At 55.8% G+C, this 9,053-nt stretch overlaps 1 long non-coding RNA gene across 1 annotated transcript; it reads left to right on the top strand.

Moving 5' to 3' along the window:
- Positions 1–1,051: 1,051 nt before the first annotated feature.
- LOC147528656 (uncharacterized) lies at positions 1,052–4,688 on the top strand. Its single transcript, XR_015222216.1, has 3 exons — positions 1,052–1,117; positions 4,061–4,169; positions 4,252–4,688. It is a non-coding gene; the product is annotated as an uncharacterized LOC147528656 (long non-coding RNA).
- The last annotated feature ends 4,365 nt before the right edge of the window (positions 4,689–9,053 follow it).

Raw genomic sequence — 9,053 nt, 5'->3', positions numbered from 1 at the left:
AGCCCAAGCCTGGCTGAGTGCCATCACGTGGCACATACAGGACAACCAGGTGATCAGGCCCAGTCAGCGTGGGTTTATTAAAGGCAGGTCCTGCTTTATTAACCTCATCTCCTTCTATGACAAGGTGATTCGCTTAGTGGATGAGGGAAAGGCTGTGGATATTGTCTGCCTACACTTTAGTAAAGCCTTTGACACCATTTTCCTTGAGAAACTGGCTGCTCATGGCTTGGACAGGTGTACGATTCACTGGGTAAAAAACTGGCTGGCTGGAGATCAATCCAGCTGGTGGCCGGTCACGAGTGGTGTTGCCCAGGGCTCAGTACTGGGGCCAGTTCTGATTAGTATCTTTATCAGTGAGCTGGATGAGGGGATCGAGGGCATTCGCAGTGAGTTTGCAGATGACACCGAGACCTTGAGGTGCTGGAGTGTGTCCAGAGAAGGGCAGCAAAGCTGGTGAAGGATCTGGAGCACAAGTCTTATGAGGAGCAGCTGAGGGACCTGGGGTTGTTCAGCCTGGAGAGAAGGAGGCTGAGGGGAGACCTTATCGCTCTCTACAACTATCTGGAAGGAGGTTGTAGCGGGGTGGGGGTGGGTCTCTTCTCTCAAGTAACAAGTGATAGGACAAGACGTAATGGCCTCAAGTTGTGCCAGGGAGGTTTAGATTGGATATTAGGAAAAAGTTCTTCATCGAAAGGGTTGTCAAGCATTGGAACAGGCTGCCCAGGGAAGCGGTTGCGTTAGCATCCCTCAGATGTGGTAGATGCAGTGCTTAGGGACACGGTTCAGTGGTGGAATTGACAGTTTTAGGTTAATGGCTGGACTTGATCTTCGAGGTCTCTTCCAAAAGAAACGATTCTGTGACTCTAAGCCACTCCAGCTTTGGCGTGTGCCCCGGTCTCCCGTCCTGCCGCTGGGCCCCGCGTGCGGCTGCGGCCCCATCTCCGACCAGCCCCGGCACTGCACGACGGCGCCAGCAGCTTCCGCCTCGCCGGGGGCCGCCCGTCCCGGGGCGGGAGCTCCGTCCCGTCCTCCGGCGGCCCCCGCCGGCCGATGTGTTGCTCCCCAGTTCGGTGTCACCCGCAAACCTGACGGACTCGCACGGCGTCACCTCCCCCAGGTGCTCAGCAGCCCCTTTTACCGTGCCCTCCCCTGGCGCAGCTGCAGACCGGGAGCGGCTGGATGTCCCGCGCCAAGACCACGTCCCGCTCAGCGCGGCTCCACCGGGGCCGCCGTACGGGAACCGCCTGCGCTGGCGGCTTCGCCCGGAGCCGCGGCAGCGGGGAGCGCCTCCCCGCAGGGCTCCCGCCTCTGCCTCGGCGGCGCGGAGCGCACCCGCGGCGGCGTGCGGTGACCGGCTCCCGGGACAGCTCGGGCGGCCGGAGCGGACGTGCCCCGGGGAGCTCTCGGAAGCCCGGCGAGCGCGCGCGGAGCCACGAAACCGGGCCGCGCCGTGGGGCGGCTGCAAGAGCCCGTCCTTCGGAGCCAGGCGGCGGCTCCGCGACCGGCAGCCGCGCCCCGCAGCGAGCGCGCCCCCGGCCCGGCGCTCCCCTTCCCCACCACCGGCTGCGAGCCGTGCCCCCGCCGCGCTCCCGGCTCGGCCCGGCCCGGCCTGCCGCCCCCGTTCCCCGCTGCCCGCGGCCGCCAGCACCGGCGGTGCCGCGCCGGCCCGGCAGGTGGCGCTGCAGACCCCGCGGCGGCGGCAGGGGCGGGGCGGGGCGCGGCGGGCCGGCTCCGCGGCACCGCGCGTCAGCGGCCGGGGCCCTGCGCGGGCCGTGGGGGCTCCGGGCCGCGCCCGGGCACGGCGAGCGGCTCCCGGGCCCGCAGGAGCGCGGCGGCGTCCCGGGGAGCTGCGGCGCCTGCAGACACGGCGCGGGCGGGCAGCAGCAGCCGGCAGGAGCCGGCGTCCCTGTGCGGGCTCCTGCCGCGGCGGAGCGGGCTGCCGGGGGCGCTCGGTGCCGCCGTCGGAGCGGCGGCGGGGCTGCGGTGGCGGCCCGCGCAGGAGGGGCCGCGGGCGCGTCGCTAACGAGCGGTGCGATGTGCCTCGTGCCCGCACCGCACGGCCGCTGGCGTCATCGGTCGCGTGCCTGGCCGTGTTGACGTGTCGGTCACCGCACAGACAGACCGTCACGGAATGGCTGCCGAAACGCTGGGCTGCGTGCCGTGGGCACCAGGAGTCCGCGGATGTTTGGCTGATCGCTTGGCACCTGTGCAATGCCCCCTCCCGGGCCTGGAGCGCGGAGCTCAGGCAGGCCGGGAGCCCGTGGGACGGGGATGGTCCCTCCCGGGCCGCGTGCCCAGAAGGAAAATCGCTCGGACGTTACGTGAGCCTTGCTCGTGCAGTTAGAGGGAACATCCCGGATCCAGTTTGTTCGTGCTCCAAAACTGAGGGAGGCAAACGTGGCATTTTTAAATGCAGAATATCCTACAGAAGTAAGGCCAAAATAACACAGTGTAAAACGAGGTAAAATCCTGTATGAACCAGGAGCAGCAAAGGCAAACTCCACGGGCCGGGTGCAGGCACCGAGCAGCCCCGGTTCACAGGCTCCCAGGGAATGGTGCCGGCTGGCGCCCAGCCGCTCCTGGGTGCGCCGGTGTGCCGGGCCTTGGGGAACCAGCACCATTGTCTTTGTGGGAAGTTCTCCAGCACTTCTGGATCTGCAGGGAGACGAGGAGTGTAGGCTCTGTGGACATAGTCTGGCCAGGAGGTTATAGAGAAGTTTTTATCTTGTTCTGCTTACTCTGTGTGCTCGTATGTGTGAAACTGAGAAAAGCATCCGAGGAGCGCTGTGGCATTCTGCCCAGCTTTTTGTTGTGAGTATTGTCTGACTGAGACGGAGTCTTTCCCCAAGAGTATTTCTGAAAATGAACCACCATCCAATTTTTCTCCATGTTGAAATCAACACTCAAACATTCTTTCTTCCTTCTCTAGAGATAGTTTCCTCTCCATACAGAAAAAAAAAAATCACCAGTGGGAAATTGGTTTATAGTGGTTTTATTTTATAGGTTCATTTTTCCATATCTATAGCTCAACAGAGAACATTTAATGGACAGCTTAGCTTTTCATTATAGCAAGGTTTGTTGGTACTGCTTTTGCCACCTCCAGCTCAGCACTGGTCAGTGAACGAGCAGGGAGAAGTCTGTGACCCCGTGGTGCAGAGATGGAAGGGCAGGCAGTTCCCAGCTGGTTTTCTGAGCTGGCTTTTCCCTTTGGAGTTACACTTCCTCGTGGGCTGTATTTCACCTTACTTAAATGCACATTTTCACTTAAAGTAATGCTAGCTCTGCAGAAGTCAGTGGAGTTAAAACCAGTTAGAAACAGCTGTTTTCTGGCTTTTTTCTTGACTCTCAGTTTTGCCTGGTCCAGCAAAAGCTGAGCTATAGTATTGAGAGGGTTGTGCCACTTCCTACACTGCCCACTGCACTTTTCTCAGATTACTGCTAAAACTGCTGACTCCATCTTCCATCATCTGACACTTTTGTTCCCCCTTACATGTACTTTCACTTTGGCAGAAGTTCATCAGCTTGCACGAAAAATTATGGACAGATTTCCGAACACAAGAGTCTGAAGAGATGTGAGCAGCCATCTCTCAGAAATGGCAACAGTCAAAAATGTACAAGTCCTTTCCAGTCAGTAAAATCCAACAGATACTGCCTAAAATCCTGTAAAACCTGCGAGGTGGAAAATGCAACTCTTTTCCCTCTATCATAAACAAAAGGGAATGGATGTGCAAGGTCTGTCCTCGCCAGTTTGAGCTCTTCTCGTGCGGAGTCCAGCTGCCTCGACTCAGACTCTTCTGTTCACATTTCTGCATTGCGCTGATCCTGTGTGCTCCTTAAAACCAACCGCTTCCAAAAAGCCTGAAAACTCAGCACACTGCTGTGAGAAAGGCAAAATGGGCAGGCTTTGACAGACAAACAGTAATTTTTCCGAGCCATTTGTTCTCTTCATCCCTCTTTTGGTTTTGTACACCTTTCCTTTCTGTCTTTTCCTAATTGTGGCCTGTTTGGACTGCAAATCTCCGTGAGCGTTGGCCTCTCACTTTGTCACATCTGTCCACAGCCCCTCTCATGGAGTGCCTTGGGAGTAACACCGCTTTTCAGGACAGACAGAACGAGAGTTCTTGCCTTGAAAGGAAATGCCCGTCTCACAACCTGAAGCATCATCTCTGGTATGAAGATGTCACGAACTTCGCAACTGAAGTGGTAGTGCTGCTCTCTTTCATCCCCTAACTGTAAAATCCTGTATTTTAGGCCTAATGACAGACGTGCCTCCGGGAAGCTCGGATTCCTCAGCTGAGCAGAGAAAAACGGCGCTAAGCTGGTCACCGGGCTGGTTTGTGGAACTGGGGAAGCAGCTGTAGAAGCAGTAGTAGTGTCTGCTTCTGCGCAGGGTCCAGAGGAGCAGTTCTGGTGGAGACGGGATCCCTGACCCTACCCCTCGCCCCAGGAGAGACTTTCTCTGCCATACTGCGTGCACAGCTGGATTCAGACTGCAGCGGTTCAGACGTGTGCAGGCTAAAGGGATGTGGCAGCCGATCCCAGCCCGGGCGGACGGGCTCCTTGGGGATCTGCCTGGCCCCTTGTGCTGCCGTGGGAACGATGAGCTGCTGGGGAGAGCAGCCCCCAGGAGCATCTCCCACCTCGGCAGCCCCGCGGCTGCTGCAGGGTGCAAGGGCCCAGTGGGAGAAGAGGCCACATCCTGCAACACGTGCAGGTACTGACCTCTCCCTCCCCAAAGACCCTTGCAGTAGATGGGGGTAATGGTGCTCCTCATTGTGTTTCTCTTTCACAACTCATGCCCCAGCATCCAGAAGTGTGTTTGAGAGCCGCATCAGTGTCCCCTTCCATGGACAAGGAGTCAGTGCTGCGCTGGCTGCACTGCTCTTGGTAGGGTTAGCAAGTCTCCGCCGCTGTGTTGGGGGATGCAAATTTATCTTAGTGAAAAATTGATCTTCTGCTCTTTCATGCTGAATTTTAATTCCATTTCTGATCACCATAATAACAAAGGCTAAGTTCTGCATGTTGCCTTAAAGTAAGAAAGCCAAAAGTTTCTTGTTTAAATAAAAAAAAAGAAAAAAATCACTTGTGGAAAAAAAAAATTTGTTCTATAATGTAACTTTTCCACTAAAATTAAAAGATTTTTAAGTATCTTCTTCAATGTCCATTGTTCAATTGTTTTTCTCAGGGTCACAAGCTATTTGCATATGGAAAGAGCAAAGTACAGCTTGTTCACTAAACCTACGCTCTCCTGCTGCCTTTCTGGGAAATCTCAGGCAAGCTGTGTATTTTGGAAACAACAGCAGGTTTCCAGGAATATTCCAGTGAGTAAAGACTTTCTCACCAAAGCGGAGTCTGGATCAGAGGGAGCGCTGTGCTGGATGGAGCCCGGCCATCCGGAGCCCCGGCACCCCTCGGGGTGCCACGGGCAGGGCCCCGCCATGGTCCCGGCTGCCTGCAGGGACCTGCTGCCGGGGGACACCCCTGCCTCGGGAGGACATCCCTGCCTCGGGAGGACACCCCTGCCTCGGGAGGACACCCCTGCCTCGGCACATGCCGCGTGGAGAGCGGGCAGCATGTTACTGGGGCCCCTCACGGCGGTAGGACCTGCTGCCCCATGGGTGCTCCCCTGCTGCAGCCGTGCTGGGAGGAGCTCAGGTTTAGGAAATCCACTGCTGAGAAATGACCTTTTTAGAAATTTTTAGCAGAAACAGTGGTCCAGTTCTGCTGTGGTACAAAAAAAGTTGGATGCTCTGCCCTGGGCTGGTTGTAGTTGTTCAGCTGGCTGGAGAGGAAGGCTGGGGAAGCGGAGCCCTTCAGGAAGGGTTTGCCATGGGCTGTGCTGTGCGTGCAGCTGCTGCCCTGCCCCGAGCATCGCTGAGCTGCACCTCCCGGGGCCGGGCCGGGGTAGGAGGGCGAGCTGGCCATGCTCTTCCAAGCGCAGCTCTGAACAGCAGACGCTGCTCTGGATTTGGCCCTGGCTCCAGCTGCAGTTCCGCGCTGGGGCTGGGGCTGTCTGTGGCCCTGTGCTCTTCCACACTGGCCCAGTCCGTTGCCCCTCTCCTTGGTGTGTCTTCTCTTTCACTTGGCTCTTTGCTCATTAGCTGACCAGAGCCTCTGGTTTCCAGCCAAGCGTCACACCCGTCTGCCCTTACAGGTGTCCCTCCAGGCAAGCTGCACCCTGGGCTTTCCCTGGACAGGTGCCCTGGGTCCAGCCCTTCTGCTGCCGAGGGGTCCCCGTGGGCCCGGGTGGTGCCCGTGTGGGGCTGTGAAGAAGGTCTGCCCTTGCAGCTCTTCCCTGCCACTGCGGCTCCTGGGCACCCCCACCACCACCAGGAGGACAGTGAAGATGCCCCAGACTTGACTTGATCTCACCAGAATAAAGCAAGCCACTCAAGCTCCTGCCATGTAAAGCACCGTGTTAAAACATTTACAATTGCACAATAGCTCAGTCTCATGACAACCTTTTTCCTTAAAGATAGATGTTGCCATTAATCAGGTGTTCACTTGCTCTGCTTGAATGAGCCAAGCTCATTCCAAGAACAAAAGGGCTGCCACTGGAATAGCCCAGCTTTTCGATTTCAAACCATCTGCAGATTACAGCATAAATGAAATATTCAGCATATACAAATACTGTACAGAATGATATGATACAGACCATTTCACTTTCTTTCATCCTTCTCCAATTTATTGGCTTTTAAGTTATGGGTAGGCCTACATCAAAAGCTCCACTCAAATAAGAATAAACAAATACTTAGAGCACACATTACCCACGGCGTTCCAAGCTGTCTGTAAAGGATGCAGAATTATTCTCTAAAGAATAGAGAAGGAGATTCCTAAACTCCTCCACAAGACCAGAGCATGAAACAGTGGTGGGTGACATGTCTGACACTCGGCATTCGTAGGGCACCAGCTGGCTATAGGGGAGCATCTGTATTTGGTGACAAAAGTCAAGACAGACTTTGCTGACAGGACCCTACAACCCACCGTAACCTGCCAGCCCTTTCCTGTTTGTTTTCCCCCTTTTCCTCCTGTGCTATTCAATCACCTTGAAGATTGTCAGGCAGTCTCTTTATGTCAAATTTTTGGTACTTCATCTTCTATAGTTCTGCCTCCTCGTTGCTCTCCTCTTACAGGTCTGTTTCCTAAACAGGTCTGTTGGAGGATAGTTTTCCTCTCCTCATCAGCTCTTTGGAGTAGCAGTGTCCTCAGTCCAGCTTTTTTCTCTCCATCCTCTGCCCTGTGAAACCTCATCTGTGGCAAATTCATCGGTGCTGGTTGATGACTCAGATGCACCCTCTGCTCCAGACCTGCCTCTTGCAGAAGAGGTCTGTCCTCTCACCTCCCCACATCCAAACACAGAGGGCTCTTCTACCACGTCTCTAGCAGACAGTGTCTTCTGGTCATTCAGGCAGCCCAGGTTCTAGCTGAAGCTGTCCTTATCTCTCATGTGTGTTTGCCACATCCCTTTCTCTTGCCTTGACACATGCCGTCCTGGCTCAGTGGAGTCTGGCCAGAAAGCTGTTGCAGAGACCTCTGTGTCACTCCATGTCATCTCTCTCTTGAGATCGCTGCACTGAAACCCTTTTCTCTGTCCCAGGAGGCATAAGGTGCCCGTCGTCACGTGGAGGGCTCCTGGCACCCCGTCCCCTCTGTCTGTTGCTCCCTCGCTGGTGAGATGTGAGTTCCCATCTCCGCTGGCTCGTGACAGCAGTCTTCAGCACCACATCGCCAATGTTTCAAGCCATCTCTCTCGTGATTTCTTGTCCTATCCATCAGCTTGGGACATGTTCAGGAAGGTTCTGAGAGGCGACTTCGTTATCTGTCTCCGTATCTGCTGGAAGGCCGTTTTCTGCCTCGCAGAGTTGCGACGGTTGGCAGGCGGGTGCTTTGCATTGCTTGTTCCCTTGGATCTCCAAGTGCTCAGGCACGTGGCTTGCCCTCAGACTGTGCCATCCCATTGCCTGGCTCTGCCAGTCAGGCACCGTGTGCTTATTTAGAGCTGTATTTGTGCAGAACCTACCACAGGACAGGAACTGTGGTCAAAAGTGCTGCAGGAATCAATGGAAGGTGGGCTCTGGGAGTATGGGATGTACCCTGCTATGGGAAAACGGACATTCAGCCAGAAGAAAGCACCTGAGTTGTGGACCTGACCCCCTGCTGCACCCCGGGAAGGTGCATTACCCAGTGCCTTTGAGAGACATGGCGACACGCGCTGAGCCTGGCCACGGAGCTCAGCCCCGCTGCTCCTGGCCGGAGCCTGCTGCACAAACTCCTCCGTTACGTACCTTCTGGCTTATTGAGTCCCGTCATGCACTGACTACAGTCGCAACGCTCCTCCACTTCCAGTTCTGTGGGAGTCTGTCTGTCTTAGTCGTGAAGTTTTAGCGTTATGTACAGAATTCCAGGGGTCGATAAGGCCCGTATGATAGCACTTGTGATCTCTTAGCTGTCTCTGTGAGTCATGCCTTAGGCACACCGACTCGGGTCATCATCACTCAATCCAGTTACTCTTCAGGATTTCAGGTTTTCCGTGCTGCCCATGCGGCTTTCCAAAATAACATGGTTCATACTCTTTGGACCAGTGATTCCACCACATATCCTGCAACCAGTCCCTGCTATCAGTTGTGCCATTCGTTCCCCATCTCTGCAGTCTCCCACAGCGATAGTATCCACTGTCAGAAAGGTCTCTCTTCCTACACACACCGTCCCTGCTCTGTGACAAAGTCCCACCGTTACCTACCCAAAACTTCTCTCATACATTTCCAGTGCTGCTCTTTACCGGAGGCAGGACAGTGTCCATGCCACCTTGTTGAGAATCCTCTTAACCAGAGAAATAGCACCGGTCCCCTGTCGGACGTGAGCAATGCCTCAGCACCTCAGCAGAACACTGCAGCGCAGCAAATGATTCGGCGTCTTTATTACAAGATTTTGAGTGAGAAACAGCCTGACCCAGCAGGATGTGACCGTGTGCCTGGTCTGAGCCCCCTTCCTCCCCAGCACAGGACGGCTCCCTGCGGCTGAGCTGATGGTTCTGCACTCCTGGGTGCTGGCCC

The sequence above is a fragment of the Tauraco erythrolophus genome, chromosome 6 (genome assembly GCF_009769465.1).
Source record: "Tauraco erythrolophus isolate bTauEry1 chromosome 6, bTauEry1.pri, whole genome shotgun sequence".
Taxonomy (NCBI): Eukaryota; Metazoa; Chordata; class Aves; order Musophagiformes; family Musophagidae; genus Tauraco; species Tauraco erythrolophus.
The sequence above is the reverse complement of the archived record's forward strand: the minus strand, read 5'-3'. Positions and strand labels throughout refer to the sequence as shown.